The 19,245-nt window shown below is 34.9% G+C and overlaps 1 long non-coding RNA gene across 2 annotated transcripts; it reads right to left on the bottom strand.

The window, feature by feature from the left end:
* Positions 1–11,561: 11,561 nt before the first annotated feature.
* Positions 11,562–13,825, bottom strand: LOC148692962 (uncharacterized). Of its 2 annotated transcripts, XR_015952979.1 has the most exons (5): positions 13,445–13,825; positions 13,178–13,345; positions 12,976–13,056; positions 12,192–12,276; positions 11,562–11,743 (listed from the first exon to the last, which is right to left on the bottom strand). It is a non-coding gene; the product is annotated as an uncharacterized LOC148692962 (long non-coding RNA). The 2 variants fall into 2 exon arrangements; XR_015952978.1 differs by having other exon boundaries at positions 13,178–13,825.
* Between the last annotated feature and the right edge of the window lie 5,420 nt (positions 13,826–19,245).

Here is a 19,245-nt window from a genome sequence, read left to right as displayed (position 1 = left end):
TTGTTCTAGGTTTTGAGGGTTGCTGGATGAGAGTAGTTATTATATATGTTGTTATCGTATCAGAACCAGTGTGTGCTGAATCACTAAGGTTGGAGAACCCTGTGTATATCCTTAACCATTTGATCCCATTGCAATTTCCGTATTGTGTTCGAATTTGCATGAGTAGTCCTTCCATTTCTTCTATCTGTTGCTACAATCTCAATTATTCAACATCATCGTCGGAGTCGATAGTGATACTCATACTTTCACCATTTTCCCCCATATGTGATTCAAACCAACCCAAGTGTCTTTACGAATGTTTGAGCTATTTCTCGATCAACTTTTATATTGCACGGTATGACACTTGTACCACGAAATTGTTGCCAATGTGACGGAATTGGTTTCATCTTTTTTCTGATCATCTTGTAGGATAATATAAATGATTATGATCATAATACTCATAATACACATGTAAATTCAATCAATTAGATAATACCCAAATGCATCAAACACATATATCAATAAATAAAGTAGTAAAAAGGAAAATATAATGAATGATCTGGCCTGTGATATCAAGAGAGGCGTGTTGTCATAGTCCTAAAGCCGTAGACGCCTCCCTACGTGCCGGTTATAATGGTTATCTAAAACTCCAAGATACAACCCTTAAATCTCACATAGTGTCTAATCCATAAGCACGATTACGGTAGACGGGGTGCCAAGTAGTGATCAATTGCCCATTGATGATCAAGATGAGTAGGAAGATAATAAGGATTATATATAAGTACTGTAGTAGGGAGAGAAGGAAGACATTTGAATGTTTTATTAACATTTGAGGAGTTCCCTATATATAAAACTATATATAACATTTGGTGAAATACACGACTTCTCTAATATTATTTAAAATAATAATAAATAAAGTTTTGAATCTTTAAGAAAATAAAATAAATAACCAACAATCCCCCACAAGATTCAAAACTCCACAGAAGTGTAGACGACGTGTATGTATGTATGTGTGTGTGTGTGTGTGTGTGTCTATATATATATACACACATATATGAATGGAAGAAATTTGGGCAACTTGTGTACCATGCAATGGATGTAGGTGTCTTTTGGACTTGAACCTACACTTAGTGTTAACAACTTTCATCTGAAGGAATCATAGTGAACTAGGTCTTGAACTAGATCCCTGTTGAACAGGGTACTAAATGTAACACACATGGTATTGATAAAAGAACTTGGCACTGGTTAGCGTTATTTATGGCCATGCGCTTAATCTTGATTCTCATGAGAGTTATTAGAGAACAACCCAATCCTCACAGTCGCGACCTCACAACTACTCTCACTTAGGTGAGTTCTCCAAGAGTACATGCGACATGTACCCTGCTGGAGATTGCCCACCTCGAAACTCATTCAGGGTTAATACCCTTCCTAACGTCACATAAAATAGCACTAATTCCATAGGGATGAGCAGAAGAATATCTCATGGATATCGTCAATATAATATGAGTGCTATTATGAATCACGCAGTATGGATTGTTTCTACCACATTGAACTTCCTTCATAGGATCTCCAATCACAGAAGTTGGGTTTCTTCCCTAGGTGACTCCCTTACGGGCTTAAGCACATCCCCCTTGACAATTTTGCATTTAGCCTCCCCTGGGCATGCAAATAAATGACTAACAAGTCATTTTATTAATTATGATTGCCTTCATAAGGCATATAAGTTTTCTAGTCATATATTTGCTCATTAGTGCTCTTAAACCTGCATGTTATAACTAATTGCAAGCTAAAAAACATTTTAGTCATAATTTCACGTATAAGTTGTTTAAGGTGCATAATCATTCATAGCTTTACTAGAATAAACATGGGTATGGGCAATGAAACATACCCCCACATTATGGTGCATATCAGAAAATTCATTTCATGAGAATCTCAGATCAATTTCATTATATATGATATCCAAAATAAAGAGTAATTATACGCACATTGAAGAAAATTCAATATTATTTGTATGTTCTAGTGAGCAATGACATAAAATAATTAGGAAATATTGTTAAATAACCAAGAGAGCATCAAACAGTAATCTATATTTCCATAGTATGCTTCAACATTAAGGGCGCGTTTACTAATCCGTAATCAAATTGAGAGGAATTGAATTGAGGATGAATTGAATAGAGGAGGAATTGGGTTGAGGAGGAATTGGATTGAGGAGGAATTAGAATGAGGTGGAGTCAAAATCGAATTCATGTTGAAGCTGTTTACTTAAATGTTCTGGAATCGGAATAGAAATGACACTAATTCCATAAAGTTGTTTACTAATTTAGCAAAATCGGAATATAACCCAGTATGATTACTAAAATGCCATTGTCCCAAATCAAATATTTTATATACTTTTTTTTTTAATAAAATTTGATATAATATATAATAGTAAGAAAAAAAAAATTTATTTAAAAATTTTAACAATTCCCGTGTTTGTTATTTTAATAAAACTTGAATTCGTTTTACTCTTTTTTTATTCTTTCACTTTTTACTCTTTAATGAGTAACTCATTCGACAAAAAATGTTAAAAAACCCAACAAAAATAACGGGAGTTGGGAGAGGTTCTGGAACCTTCACGGTTCCACTTCCACCACAACCTTCTTTACTCTCCCCCCTTTGCATCCTCAATTGGTTTTTGCGATCATCTCCTGACCTTGTTCTATCGGCCTGAAAATCTCCTTCTGTTGGGTCATCGAGTTGTAAATGAAGAACTCCTTGTTGGCAGCCATTCTTGGATCATCTCAGTGTGCAAATCATAAGGCTTGCTTTTATCTATATACTCCTCTGCATTTGTCTCTCCACAACTGGAATTGGATCTGCGGCTGTCGGGAGTTTGTTGGTAGAACTGTTGGGGTTGGTTGGTGGTGGGTCTTGGCAGTATAGGAGGTGGTGCGGTGGTGTGAGTTGATTAAGGGTTGGGGATGAGTGTGCTTTTTGTGGTTGAATCGTGATGAAAGGGGCAGGGTAATTTCGGTAGAGAAGTCTGATTTTGGAAGTTGGCTTTCTTTCGGAATTCAAATACCTCCTCCAAGTTGGTAATTGGATTCCGACAATATTAGGAATCTGATTACTGATTTTAGGTGGAGCCCACGAATAATTTCATTCCCAAAATTTAGTAAACGCCGGAATCAGTTGGGGAAGAATTCAATTCCCTTTCTTCTATTGGTTATTTAACATACTTAACGGTTGATGTTCATATTTATATATATGGTTGAGAGACTTATCATGAGATTGAATCTGTTGTCAATTATAAAATAATTATGTGTGTATAAATTTAGTAAACGCTGAAATCAGTTGGGGAAGAATTCAATTCCCCTTCTTCTATTGGTTATTTCGCTTTTCTTCTTGTTTCTTTTCTTTTCTTCTTCCTTTACTTATTTAATATATATATATATATATATATATGTATATATATATATATATATATACTAGCATATGGGCACATACAAAGTGTGTGATAATTTTTTTTTTTTTTTTGTTTTTGAAATAGAAGGAGAGAGGAAGAGAGTGATAGAGAATGTGGGAGTGGGAAGTTGTTGTTGTTGTTTTTTTTTTTTTTTAAATTTTTTTTTTAATTAGAGATATGTTAGGATTACATGTAGGTGAGGCCTTGAAAAAAAAAACAACAAAATTTGATTGTGTGAAATTACATTTTTACCCCATATTTCTTATTCATGTTATGCTTTAATTAGAAGGTTAAACTGGTAATTTCATAAGATTTTGATTGACAATAAGTGTTTTATTAATTAGTAGAGATATATTTAGAGCAGAAAATGCATATCAAGTCAGGACTAATGGAAGTCAAAAGTATGAAGTGGTAAAAAACACAATAATTCAAGAGAGATATGCAGTCCGCAAACTATTGTCCGCATGGGACTAAAGTACTCACATGAAATAAATAATATGCAAATGCAAGTAATGTAATGTGGTAGTCTAGGAATGGAACCATTTCTTGATTAAGAGAAAAGATCAAATCGAATAATCCCGCTTCGCTTCTATAGAGAGAATCATCGATACACCCAGATCTTAAATAATCAAATAACTCATTAGTTTTCCAGTAAGAAATTCTTATGCAAATACAAAGTCAATAATCTACGATTATAAGTTAAAGCACAAAATGCATAACAACTCATATGCCGACAATCTCATTTGAAATTTTGACAACCACTTGACAATGAAATTTGTTCCCTTTGCCTCAACAATGTCGAGACAACATGCATAAGGTAATTATGCATATACACGATTCATGAAACAATATTTCAATTGCCAAATGAAAACAAAATTCAGTTTCTAAGTCAAACTTCATTTACCCTTCTATACATTTGTAAATTATACTCTGCAAGAATATGATAAGATGCAATCAAACTGAAACACAACTTTCGGTCATTAGCAAACAGGTCTAATTTTATACTGCAATTTCAAGAATGAGATATTTAAGTGACATTATGTTCAGTTTCTAAATTTTTTTTTTCTTCCCCAAAAGACAATGCACATTTAATTTGTTTCAAGACAAAATTATATATGCAGACTCATGCATATTCTGTTTTTATTCGAAGATTAATGAGACTCTGCACAGACAGTGTTTGCAAACACACATAAACATAATCGTAACAAGAATTAAAATTTAAAAACCTATTTTCAGGAGATCGTTGAAGGAAGAAGCAATCACATCAATTGGTTATTGTGTGCTATTCAGATATATACATTATTTCCTCATAGAATTCAAGCCATACAAATGCAAATTGGAAAATTAAACAAGTAAGGTGTTTATAAAATGCACAGTAAACGTTTTCTGCGTTTGTAGATATAGTGATGACATTTACGGAAAAAGATGCAGAGATTCAAATGTGCAATATACACAGTGTTAACTGTATATTATTTCTTTGCAACTATATTAGTGAATAAAGAACCCAGGTTACCCTCTACGGCTGGGTTTGATATAGTAATTGTTACTAGCTTCTCCGCACGCGCTCACGCGCGTGCGAGAGGCATTTTTGCATCACGGGCTTTAGGCGCCCAAAAGATATGTTGTTTTAGATATTCTTATATCCTAATTAGCGTTAAAGAGCATATCTTTCAGCATACAACTACATTGACAGGTATTACACATTTCTAAAGATCTTTTTATATCATGTCAAGTCCACATCTGTCATTTGGTAGATGAAACTATTCAGCATTATACAAAAATTCAAAATTCTGTCACCCATTTACATAAAAATTAAAACTCTATAAAAAATGCTAATTACACCATGTAGCAACTGTAAATTGACTACTCCCTTTGATGACATGCTTCAACGTGAACCAAGGTTCTAGGCAGTTGCATCTTTTATATGCATGCCTCTTTTTCTCCATAGGCGAGTGAAGAAAAGCTTTCATCATCATATCTGTAATAGAAAAGAAACATGACATTCAAATGGTGTAGTAAAGGAATGCATACGGGTACAAATATAATACAAAATGTAGAAAAGATATGCCAAAATATAGTTACATATAACAAATGACGAATGTGGGGTCGATATAATATAAAAAGATCTTTAAAAATGTGTAATACCCGTAATAAGAGGCTAAAAAGCTACAACATGACATGTAGTTTTGGCATAATGTAAAAGATTGTTTGGAAAAAATATCAATTGACAGCAACGAAGAAAGCTAATGTATTTCTCGTTTATTCTTTATTTGTCCGTCTTCTCTTTCTCTTGCCTTTACGTTGGCTTCTTCAACCGTGTCATCCAATCTTAGTTCTCTGTTGACAAATTTCACTGGGGCATAATAGTTAGACAAATTAAACAATGACAGCGATTTTATAAAAAAACATTCAAAAAACTGGAGGCAAAGGGATGAAACAAACTTACTCAGAAGAAATGAAAACTAATTTTCCTCTTCTTTCTATCTTGTTTTACATTCTAATAAGCAATAGATGCAGCAGGGCAAAATTAAACACAATAAAGTTCACTGAGGCATAATATATCATTGCTAGAAAAGGAACCATTCGCTTTTAGGTTTACAGTTTTTCCGTTAGTGTAACAGAAGCACTAAATTGGGAAGATCTAGAAACAAAATGCACACCGCAAATGTTAAAATCCGGAAATAACTTACATTTACTTCGTCAATGATGACCAAACAAAAACCCTGAACTTTGAATTGCAATAGAACTTAAAATGACTTTGAATTGCAATCGAACTCCATTAAAGATTCAACTAATTTAGCATCTTTAACTTTCCAAGTAATTGACTAAGCTCAGGTTGATGCAAAGATGAAAATATGTTGTAAATACACTCGCCCAAGATAATTAATTGTAAATGACACCATCCTAAGTTCCAAATTATATTCAAAATTTCAGTTGATTTAATGTTACTTTGTTTGACATATAGGCACTCACACACAAAAGAATTAGGGTATATTGTTTACAATTTAGAAGATTGTTATTGACATATTGTGTGCTCTAACTATTGGTGTTTGTACTTTTCGTGGTGGGAAACATGAATTTTATAGCTTGTGGTAAAATACAATATTACAAAAGGCTAGAGGAGATATTCGAATGAAAAGTTTCTTAAAATCATCAAAGAAGAAAAACACAAATGTTAAAATGAAAATATAACTTTGTACATCGCACGTAGGGCCCGTGATTACAACCAATTTACACAAATCTTACAAAATTAATCATGTTTTAATTGAAAATTCTAAAAATGATCTCACTACGTAAACATAATTCAACTTTGTGAACTCAAATCCAGAATGATGTGAACAAATTCTCGCTTTAATGTAGCAAGACCAAAGAACTACCATGATCGAGCTTCATACCAAATTCCAAGAGAATTTAGATTCACGATTAAATTAGATTTTCAAACGCATAAATGAGTAATACTCACTCAAATTCAAAACATAACGTTCAACTCAAAACCAACATTACTACATAACGGCTCCAACATTACTAATTAAAACAAAAACCTATTTGTAATACCGTATTAGCATACGTAGCTGAATCCTAAATAATTTTTTTCATAAAACTGGGTAATGCACCAAATCCGCAATAGTTGATGATCAACCATGAAAGGGGAAAGCAAACAACCCATCACCAAATTTCCCAAATCCAAATTACATAAATCATACAGTATATTGCTATACACTAACAAAAAGTTCCAGTCTTTAACATTCAACAAAATGAATGCATAGCTGAAAGGTTAACAACAAATTCATAACGTTGTTTCATACCTTATTGACATTGAGATCAGTAGGCCAGTAATGGAGGAACTTGTAGAAATAGTCCAACGTTTCCAAAGACGACCCAAATGAAATAAGGCCCCCATTTGTGATTCTTAATTTCCTTCAATTTCCAAAAAAAACTTTGACCGAAATTGAACTCGGATGTCAACTGGGATAACATTATAGTTAAACGAATGATGATTAAGTCAAACAGTTTACTACTTGGGTAGGTTCGGCGGGCTAAGTACAAATTTGGTACTTCTTGTTGACCATTGGAAATTATGAGAACTTTCTCGGCGTCTCCGTCGTTGTTTGTGCTTCTGAATTGCGACAATGGTGTCTTGTCGTATGGCCAGCGACAGCACCGAGTAGCCCTCATAGTCTATGTGCTCTCTGGTCAAGTTCACTCTCCTTGAATCCACCGTCCGGTAAAAAACTCAAACACATGCACAAAATCGAAAACTGAAAAAAAAAAAAAAAAAAAAACAAAACAAAACCCCAAGGAGAGAGATAAAAAGGACCCACCTGAAGAGCGAGCGAAGAGCTGGGCCTCGTCAAGTTGGGAGGAGTGGGCGTAGACGGCTTTGAGGGTGTCGTGAATCGGTTGGGATCGGAAGGTCTTCGTGTTTTGCCATTTGTGCCATCTTAAACACAAACTGAAAGCTCCCCGTGACGGTGATGCAAGCAAACAAAAGCTTTAAGTTATCTAATTAGACAATATTTAGGACACTCTTTGATGAAGACGATGATGATTGGATTATATAGGACACTGAAGTGAATAAAATCTTGGGTACCTGGAGGACATGGTAATGAAGACGACGGCAGAGGCGGAAGTGAGAGAAGATTCAGAGGACTGAATGCTTAGAAGGCCGGAGACTATTGGTGGTGAGGGCAGCGGAGAAGGATGCGTTCTGGTACACTGAGCGACTGTCTGAATTTCTCACTGGTTTGTGGGGATGGAGTGACCCGTTGCTCACTTTAAACGTGCGGTATATGGCAGTTCCATCTCTGCAGTTTGCAACCGCTGCAAATGCTGTGGAGAATTTCGTCTCTGTAGTTTGCAACTGCAAGTCTGCAACTGCTGTGGAGAGTTCCGTCTCTGCAGTTTGCAACCGCTGCAACTGCTGTTGAGAGTTCTTGGCTTCATGCCCATCTGAAGTATTTTTTTTCTTTTATTTATTTATTTATTTACTTCTTGTTTTTGTATAGCAAAAGGATAGACTGTAACGAAGTAGTTATAGGATGATTAATTTAAGGGATGATAATGAATTTAAAGTGTGTGTGTGTTTTCATATAGTGGTTCATAATTGTCATTGTTGTGATGGATGCATATATTGTTTGCAATGGATAATTTTGTTTTTCAACTTGTAAATGATTTATAAATAGTAACATATTTACGAATTTAACCCTATTTTTGTGAGCAGTTATACGTATGCTTTATGTATGAAATGAGGGCATTCTTGGCATTTCTGAATGCTTCAACAAACTGGCCTTCTCCCTTTATATATATTATATATATTTATATATATAGATACACCTTTGCCTTGCGTAGATTTCTAGGTTACCAACTACTCACTCCAACTACGTATAAACACGCTGAAAAACAAAAGGTAAGGTTAGATGCTGTACGATCTTTATAATTAAGGTTCTTAATTTATAGCCGGTTGCCCAGTGTTTTTGGTTGTCGGTATTCTTGGTAGACCTGGCATTTGTGTCGTGTTTTTCGTATTCGTGTTGTTTTCGTGTCATACCCGATATCTTAACAGATCATGTCGTGTAACACCCGTTAAAATAAACGGGTAAAATGACCCGATCCGAAATCGACCCGATAATATTAACAGGTAATATGACCCGACCCGTTACCCATTAAGGAAAATATATTTTAAACCAATAAATAATCAAATGAAAAACATAATACTAAATAAGTATATACATACCATATATTATCACATTCAAAACATAAAAACGCATTTGTCTTTTAAGTATTACTTATTTACATACAAAAAATAAGAGCATAATAAAAAATAAAAAAAACATTAGAACATTACAAAATATCAAATGTTCAAAAGATTTGCAAAATTAAGGGAGTTATGTTTCAAGGTTTGGAACCTTGCACATTTTCTTACAATCAAACTCTTCAATTTTGATCAATCACCATGGGAAACAGTATTGGAACTTTGACTTGATATATTGTCTTCAGGAGTTTTATTGATGATATTTTCAGTGAGACTTTCTACATTAGCACTCTCTTCTCATTTATCCTATGACTATTGTTTAAGTAAAGTCTTTTAATAGTTTTTTAATTAATGTAGAAGTGTGAAAAATATAGAAAAAAATATATAAACGCTCGTAATGACAAACTTTATAACTTTCGTGAAGGGCTTAACTTTAAAATGTGCCACTATAATCATATCAATCATAGATCAAAATTTAATTGTCGATTGTTGTTTACATTTATGCTTTATTTTTCTCACCAAATTTTGTTTTGTTATTATTATTTTTTTTATTTTTTTTCAGATTTTCTTTTTTGAAAACATGATCTAGTAGAGGATATGGGAAGATAAACGGTTCGGATCGTTGATATTATGTTCAAAGTTTTACCGTTAGTGAAAATATTGCTTGGTGTTTATAAAGTCTCTACAAACTATATAACATCGACTCATATTTCAATTAACCGTAAATATTGGGATGTGATATTAAAGATCCGTACCGTTCATCTTCCTACATCCCCCAGAAGATCATGTTTTCAAAAAAGAAAATTTAAAAAATGAAATTCAATATAAAGAATAAAGCCTAAACGACAATCGACGGTTAAATACAAATTTAAGGTTTATGGATTATAGTGTCGGATTTCGAAGTTGACCCCTTCATGAAAGTTGTAAAGTTTGTCACTACGAGTGATTGTATATTTTCTTTTACATTTCTTACACTTCTACAATAATTATTATTAATTTTATTACTTTTACACTCAAATAAAAAACACTATACATGATAGTTTGGAGGGTTTTGAAAATCTAAACGATAATGTAAGTGTAACCATTGTCTACTCGTGGAGGAATGATGAAGCACAAGTGTTTATATATTCTTTCACATTTTTCATACTTGTAGGGATGTCTTATTTCCTATATTAATACTATACTAGTTGATTTTAATTTTGAATAACAACATGTTAAGTAAAATTTATCCTATTAATGATAATAAGAAACTCTCATAATAAAAATAAATAAATGAATAAAACTTAATTTTTTAACTTATATAGAATAATAATACAAAAATATATATTTAATATAGAATATACCAATATATACAATATGGCTACTGTATTTTAAAATAAATTTTTTAGTAATTAACTTTGAAATTATAATTTATTTTTCTTAACGGATCGAAACGGGTTACCCACGTATTACCCGTGTGTATACTCGTTAAGAACCCGTTATTAACGAGTTTTTCACAGGTCACTCGATAATGATCTGATTAGTTATGGTGTTGACCCGAAACCCGTTATTTTCGTGTCGTATCACCGTGTCATGTAAGAAACTGCCTAGTCTAATTCTTGGGACAATGGGTATTTGAACGGTACGGTTAGGCTTGGAAGGGAATCCTTGCTGCAGAATGAGAAACTTCAACATTCATTATCGATCTTAGACCGCATAAGAGAATAGACGTCGCTGCTGGAACCCGAAAAGAAAATCTGGTTCAGACGAGATTTATCACAAAAATTGCATTGCATTATTGAGAACCCTTTATGATTTGGGAAGTTTATTACAAATATATAAAATTAAATATAATCCTTGGGGTGCCAAACGGAATTGGGTTAACCGTTCTTTTCCATTCTTTGCGATAATTTGTTTTTTGGGCGTGTGCTAAGCCTCATACCGGGACGAGAATCAAACCCAAGACCTTTTATTTACAAGTGAAGAAGAATACTATTAGATCGTAGAACTAAGTGCTGGGATAATTTATTTCTTATCGTTTAAATGTATACTACTACTAGGAAGTTCAAAAGGAAAACTAATGAAAATGGCTTGAAAACTTTGAATTTTAACGATATGAACAAAATAAAGGATAAAGTGAATAGTACCAAGTTTGACTTTTTAGTGTAAAAATGTGGTTTTTCGTTAAAATTAACAGTAACGTGGGCTTTTCGTTAAAACTTACAAGTTCAAAAAGGACTTTCCCGATAAAAAAAAAAAAAAAAAATCTGGCGCTTAACCTTTCTAGTTCTAGCTATATACTAGAAAACATTGCCCGCGCGTTGCTGCGGGATTAAGAATCATATGAAAAATTATGTTTCCAAGGTATAAAAGACTGTTAGAAAAGATTAAATATAGGAAAAGATATTATTTAGTCGGGTGTAACCTTTTTTTGCCACTGATAAAAAGAGGTCTTATGTAGGGTGTAACCTTTTTTTGCCACTGATAAAAAGAGGTCTTATGATTTTTTTTTTTTTTTTTCTTTTTTGTGAGACATTGTAGTTGCCTCATTATCGGTCTCATCTTCAAGAAAGAAGGTTACATTGTACCTGTGTTTAAATGTAATTTAGAATGTTAAATATCAAATAAAGTAAAAATAACTTGCAATTTGCATAAAAGACTTCAAATTATCCATAAAAAAAGAGTAAAACTTCCTGTGATTTGGCCTCCACATAAAAGAAAGATTAATGAAGGATTTGTACAGTCAAACTCACAATTTAATAACAAAAGTTAAGTAATAAATATAATATGTCAACTTATTCATCACTTGACAAATGACGTAAACATTGATAATTGATTTTATCACTGAAAAAATAATTTAAGAACCAAGTTAAAACCCATAGGCTTATTCCATGCATTTTGAAGGGGACCTAGTTTCCTTTTTAATTTTACTTGGAATAAATAACACTTTACATTTCATCTACAACCTAAAACAACAAAACAATGTAGGAAATGGTATAAAACCAAACATTAAAATACAGATGGTAAGGCCCAAACCTATGACTGAAGATATTTGATTGCTAAATGATTAGAGCTTGAACTGGTTCTAAGCAACTTCTACCCTTCATACTCATCAAATGATCTGTAATTGCAGCAACAATAAAAAAATCCATAAAAATCACTTTAAAATGTCTGCCAAATACCAAAAAAAATTCAAATTTTCTCAAGATTTAGCCTAACCATTTTGCTAATTCCCATCAATAACATTTTTACTGCATTTGACGCCAGTGGACTAAGTTCCTCATTTGTAAGCAAAACCAATTCTTTTTTTACACTGTAAATATCATCAAGTTTAATCTTTTTATCTACTTTTATTCCTACCAACTACAACCTCTTTTTATCTCCTTTTATTCCTACCAACTGCGACCTCTCTCCCAAATTACACACTTTCTAATATCATTTTCTCACCAATTATTACAACAAAATTTCTAACTTGTTTTCTTTTCTTCTCAATATTTACATGGGAAATAATTTGAAATGGTGGAGCTTTTGACTCAATCTCATGGACATTACAACAGGACATCCAATCTCAAGATGGAATAAGATTAATCAGGCGGGAATTATAATGGAAGACCTTTTTAACACCACTTGGTCAGCACCTTCAGCAACTTAAACAGTTTGGCTCTTAAATAAGCAAGCGTGTTTGTTCCTCATAAACGAAAAGGTCAGAACGACATGTGCTTTAAACACAATATTCATCCCCAAATTGAAAACCACCAATCCAAAAAAATAAATTAGATGCACTGACAAAGCTAAAAAATATGGCCAATATCAAACTCACCTTGATGCCCTGTGGATCAGCAACCATGGTCGGAGAAGAAGAGAGAATGAAGCTGCTCTAAAGGTCACCGAGTATCAGGTTCTGAGTGGGAGGAGAAATAAAAAAAAAAAAAAGAAATTTCAATCCATTTATAAATCCAAAATCACAAAACCCATATGTGAACAAAACAAAACCCCCAAGATGTAAGACTTGAAAAACTTACCAGAAAACCCTAGCTTTTCTGGGCAAAAAATTCCTTCAAATCAATCTGAAACACTGAAGAAGCTTACCTGAGTTCAATAAAGATCAAAATTTAAGCAACTTTCTCACCTGGAAATGTTGGATTAGATGAGCCCAGAAATTCCAATCGAAACCAAATTGGTACAAATTTCTGAAACCAAAAACCAAACCACATCAGATATTCTAAAAAACCATCTAAGAAAACGTAGAAAATTGAAACCTAGTTCGGTGAGAAACATACAACACTTACTTGCAAACAGTGATCAAATCAGCCAAAAAATAATTCCAATCGAACCAAAAAAAGGCCGAAATTAACAATTCTGATAAGTAATCGAAGAACAACAAAATCAACGAAGCAGCACAACGACAGAAAATAGAATCCCAGGCGAAGAGAAATAGGCGGCGACAAACGAACTAACTCGAGGTATGCAAGAGAGGAAAACGGAAAGAAATATCTAGAACAACCGAAGCCAAAGCACCCAGTGATGAAAGACACGTAGAACCATAAGGGCAAAACGGTCTTGTTACTGTAGAAAGGCAACACCAAAATGGAGAGGACGAAAAATTTTGAGGGGCTGTTTCGCCATTTTACTGCTCTAGAACAGTACCGGGGAGTTTGAGTTTTAGTATATATTAATTTCCTATTTTCTTTTGGATATAATTATTTTATTGTTAATTTATCTAGTTGATCTGGGAAATTAAGACGAGGAGTTTCCCGTTCGTCACTTTGCCTTGTCCGAATTAAGGCATGCAGTATCCTACTGCAATAAGGTGGTCCGCGCGCAAAACCAACTACAGTATATATAGAGAGATCACTGTGATTAGCTACGAACACACAAATAAACACACATAGACCAACAATAATTCAGCTATTGAAAACAAGAAGCAACTATCGATCGACGAGGCATTGTTATTTACCAAGCTAGATATTGCGATCGTTCTATCCATGTCGAGAACAAGAAGAGTCGGTCCAGTAATTAAACTGGAGCCACAAGGAGTGGATCCGAGAGTACTACGGCAGAAAGAGCTAAACAGAAAATTTGTGAGTTTCTCCAAGAGGCGTTATGGGCTGTTTAGCAAGGCTACGGATTTTTGCTTGAAGTTCGACGCACAAATTGCCATTCTAGTGTTGTCTCCTGCTGGTAGGCCTTACTCTTTTGGACACTCGTCTGTGGATGCCGTTCTCAATCGCTATTTTAGGATAGCGCAAGCACCTTCTACCAGCCGGGTTAAGGTAGAGCAAATGCCTTCAAGTAGCAGCGTTAAAATAGAGGAATTAGTGTCTTGTTCTAGTAGCGGTGTACTTACAGTAGATGATCAGCAGCAAAGAGACAAGATTCAAGAGCTCAGAAACCAACTTGAAAATCAAAAGAAGCGAAAGAGAGAGAACGAGATTGCGGAGAAGGAGAAGGTGGCGAAGGTGAAAGAGTCGATTGAGAAGGAGTTGCAAACAAGCAAAATAGTTGAAGAGTTGGTGGCATTTAAACAAAAATATTCGGTGCTTCTTGACAATATTAACAAGAGACTGAAAAAATCGCCCGTTAATAAGAGGCAATGTGTGTCGATCAAACCACACCTGAAATCTGAAGATCACTTGTGGTCTAATTCAAGTACTCTAAATTTTGAGACTGGTCATCATGCAGTGGTTGATCATGAGCATCCTCATTACAACAATTGCTCTTTTCAAGGCGTCGTTAACAGGCAATGCGTCTCAATTAAACCAATTGTTAAATCTGAAAACATATCTCCACCTAGTTCAACCATAAATTTTGAGATTGATCATCACTGTCATGGTAACAACGGTGGTGGCGAGGGATCTATCAGCCAGGATAAATTTTTGGAAGATAATAACACGCAACATGTCTCGATCAGACCACTTTTGATATCTGAAGACACACAGCGTAATACAACCCTAAGAAGGGTGGCTGATGATCATCATGTTAGTAACGGCAATGGACCTTTCACCTGGAATGCAGAAGATTTGGAGAACTTCTTGCTAAGGCAAGATTTGGAGGATATAGGTGGTGCAGTGGATCAAACTCGATATTCTGCAATGCTCAACTACTTTAAAGGGGAAGATGGTAATGATCCGAATGGTGCCATTGATGTTTCACCTACAGAACATGTTGTTTTCCCTGCTACGAGCGCTCCCTTCGATCCAGTTGGGTCATCAGATTTCACACAACACAATACTGCTGATCGTGCTGCTAATAGATATTCCGGCTACTTAGAAGACATAATCCATAATCCTTACTCTCATCAGCATACACGTTTCTATTTTAGTTGACGAGTTGTTCTCGATCATGATCTAGTTCTATTTTATTTCTTATTTTTTAACTGACGAGTATTGTATTTAAGTACGTTATAAAGTCCAATTTAAGGAAGTGTTTCGTTTGTCTCCTTCTTTCTTTCTGTGGATCCAAATTTCCGTTCAAGCAGATTGACTAAAAAATATGCAAGAAAGATGACACTACAGTAGGGCTGGTTTGGTATTGCTGTGCTTTGAAAAAAAAGCTGTTTCTGCTGTGCTGTGAGAATAAGCAGCTGTGAAATAAAGTAGCAGAGTGTTTGGTAAATTTTTTTGCAAAAGTGCTTTTGAAAAAAAAAAAAGCAGTATTAGAGTGTTTGGTAAACTTTTACGTAAAACAGATGTGAAAAAAAGCCGGTTTTTCAAAGCTGGGTTTTGCAGCTTCTTGTTTTTGGCTTTTTTTCACCCAAAACTGTGAAAAAAAGCTGAAGCTGAGTGTTTACCAAACACAAAAACAGCTTCCAGCTTTTTTTGATAGCAGCTTTTTTCAGAATCACCTCAGTACCAAATCAGGTCTTAATGTCTAAGCCCACCAATGCCTAAGTCAGAGATATTTTCAAAGAAATTGAAAAATTTGCAGTGTCTTTTGAGAAGTTTGCTGATGTAGGAATATTCATTTTGGTAGATGCTTGGCAGGAGACATCTGAAGATCTCTTACTTTATCTTTGACTCTTTATGAAAAAGTAGCCCTTATCATGCAGTCGTGTAAGGAAGTGTTGGACTTCATTCAGGATGTTAGAATCAAATTTGCGCACCGTTGTAGATGGTGGAGGCACAAACTCAAGCTACTTGCAAGACAGAAAACAACCGTAAGCAAGTTTAAGATCGGGATTGTGCCATCCAAAGGCTCTCCGATGGTTAAGTTAGTAAGCAGTTTTAGACTCAAGGATAGAATAAATGTTTTAAAAGGGCAAAAAAAGAAGAAGATAGAAGTTCTAACGGAATTATACAAAAGGGATATTTTCTCCACATTGTAACAAGTTTAGATTAAACTTTAGGGGCTATTGCTCCAATTATCTCTTATATAAAACGTGTTGTGAAACTTGACTTGCTATATATTACGTTGAGATTGAATGAAAGAAATTGTAGTTGAACGAGTGAAATCAGTGATAATGAGTGGCCAGTAGTCAACATTGACTGGTCAATATGCTCATACTGCTTAAGTCCACGTGGCCAACGGTCACCAAGTAGAGAAATTTTTCATTATGCCCGGAATATAGATGTTACACGTACACCACGTGTCATTATATAAGTGGAGGAAAGTTTAACTTTTTAAGCTGTTAATTTTTTAACACAAGTATCTTACCCACTTGTATAGTGACATTTGTTGTACCACCTCTGAAAAATCTCTCCACCAAGTGACCAAAGAGGTTATTGTGATAACCAAAGTGGTGCCTACTTTTTTTTTCAAGTCACCAAAGTGAACACATGCGCGATATACTAAAAACCAACCAATTATGTTCTTGTGTAGTTGCTTTGCTTGTACTTGTGTAATTGTTTTTCTTCTAGGGTAAAGATGGATTTCATTAAACTGCAAAACGCTAATGCAGTACAAACTAGGGTAATGTATATAAAAGAGACTCTGAAAAAAACCGTGAACGGGAAAAACACATGAAGAATCCCGAACGAAGGAAAAAGGGCCACACATGCCACTTATTCAATCGACAATTATATACTCGCCGGAGATCCATTCCATTAGCCAAGGCAGGCCACTACCCTCCCATAAAGAGAAACCACTAATCAGAAGACTAAATTTTGAAATCCGATGAGCCACCTGATTGGCACTTCGAGGCACAAACTGCAAAGTTAGCTGACGTAGAAGGACAAGCTCACGGACGGCATGGACAATTGCCTCTTCCCAACACTCCTCCTCCTGCAGTATAAGATTAACCGCATTCAAAGAACCAAGACTCCACCAACAGAACAAAACCCTCCAGCGACGTACCCAGCAAGTCATGAACCACCACCCCAATACCCCTCCGTCCATCTCTACTATCAACAACTCCGTCTCATTAAGTTTTAAAAAGAGCCTTCTAGCGGCAGACACCAAAGCAACGCTCGATTAGACATAGGAGATCTCCTTCCTCATAGTCCTTAGCCTTTTTCACAAGCATATCCACACATTCTTATAAGTAGTTTCAAACCAATCATGGGCCATCGTCCAAAAAAAAGGAGAAACTTTGGGAGTAGTTTTGAAGCTCCATATCTGTTGACACGAGAGTACAAAGAGGATGAATTCACACATAGAACAGGACCCGGAGACGCCATCGCAGTCCAATAACCACTTTTCATTCTATTCAAAAGCCAAATCCATCGATCATGATTATCATGCAGAAAAGATATCGACAAGAGATTGTTTCCGTTTCCTCAAAATTAAAATTGTCATACACCACTGGAACATTCCAACTCTCACTTCCTGTCATTGAATCACAGATCTTCAAATGCTAAGGAATCTGAAGATTAGACTGAACATAGAATCCATTATCTCTGGGCTCCCATGGTTCGCCATACACCCTTACAGACTTCCCATCTCCAATGCGCCAGCTCAGCCCCAGTTTCAACAAGATGGATTGCCATGTAAACGATGGCTGGGGGCCAAGATCAGCTGTCAAAAAAGCGGAGGAAAAATGTTTGAACTGGGAATTCTTGAATCTCAGTTTTCTACCTACTTCTCACTCAGAAGCTGCTCACTGCATGCCCCTTTTCCCTTCACCTTCGCACTCATTTTTCCATCCTTCTTCTTGCTCCCACTCTTATTTTCCAACCCATAATCATGATTTAGATCTCAGAGTATTGGGCTCTATTTTGACACAAGACTCAGCCCTCCCAGCCCATTGCCGATCTGGCTTGCCAAAAAATTTGGGCGAAGTATGGAATGATTTACGTTGGCACAAGGGTGTTTTACACACCCCCTTTGCCCTCCTCCTCTTCCTGTTACATTTTGTGACCTTCCTTGCAGGTGTGTATGTGGTGGCTTTGATTCTTTGTGGATGGTTTTGGGCAACATTCTCAGATCTAGTTTATGGTTTGGGTACTCTTTTCATTTTGGAGCGATGACTTTTTTTTGCAGTGCAAACAGTGGTTGTTTGGATGTTGAAGATTAGGTTTTTTTTCGTTTTTTTTTCTTCTTGTTGCCTACGGGCCTAAAGATATATGAGCCTCTTTGTGTGTTTTGGATTGTAGGTTTACTTTGCTTGGGTCTGTTTATCTTTGAATTCTTGCTTTGTTTTATGTAAAGTTTTGTGTTTTGTTTGGGCCTAGGCTTATCTTTCACAAATTGTAATTTCCCTTACATTAATGGAGTGCTATTTCGACCAAATAATAATAATAATAATAATAATAATAATAATAATAATAATGCTAATAATTGTTTCAGTTTTTAGTTTTTGTTGCAAGATATTTATGTCCATCCACTAATTGGTGATGAATAGGCCATTGATACCTTAAATGAATAGTCATTGATACTTTAAATGAATAGGTCATTTATTCATCAATTAACTGCTGTAATCATTAGGCCTATTCATTCCTCAATTGATTAGGCAATTAATTCTCACTATTGAATTAGGGGTATTTGTCAGGATTGGCACACTACTATATAAAGGTGGTTATGCCTCACATTGTAACACACCAAGATTTTCTCTAATAGAATTCTCTCATTCTCCCTAAAGTTATTTTCCTCTACAACATGTTATTAGCACTTTTGCTGTTAACGGAATCAAAATCTGCAATTTGGATGTTCTCAC

The sequence above is a fragment of the Pyrus communis genome, chromosome 11 (assembly GCF_041283825.1).
Source record: "Pyrus communis isolate YQ-2024b chromosome 11, ASM4128382v1, whole genome shotgun sequence".
Classification (NCBI taxonomy): Eukaryota; Viridiplantae; Streptophyta; class Magnoliopsida; order Rosales; family Rosaceae; genus Pyrus; species Pyrus communis.
This window is presented reverse-complemented; position numbering and strand designations above follow the sequence as displayed.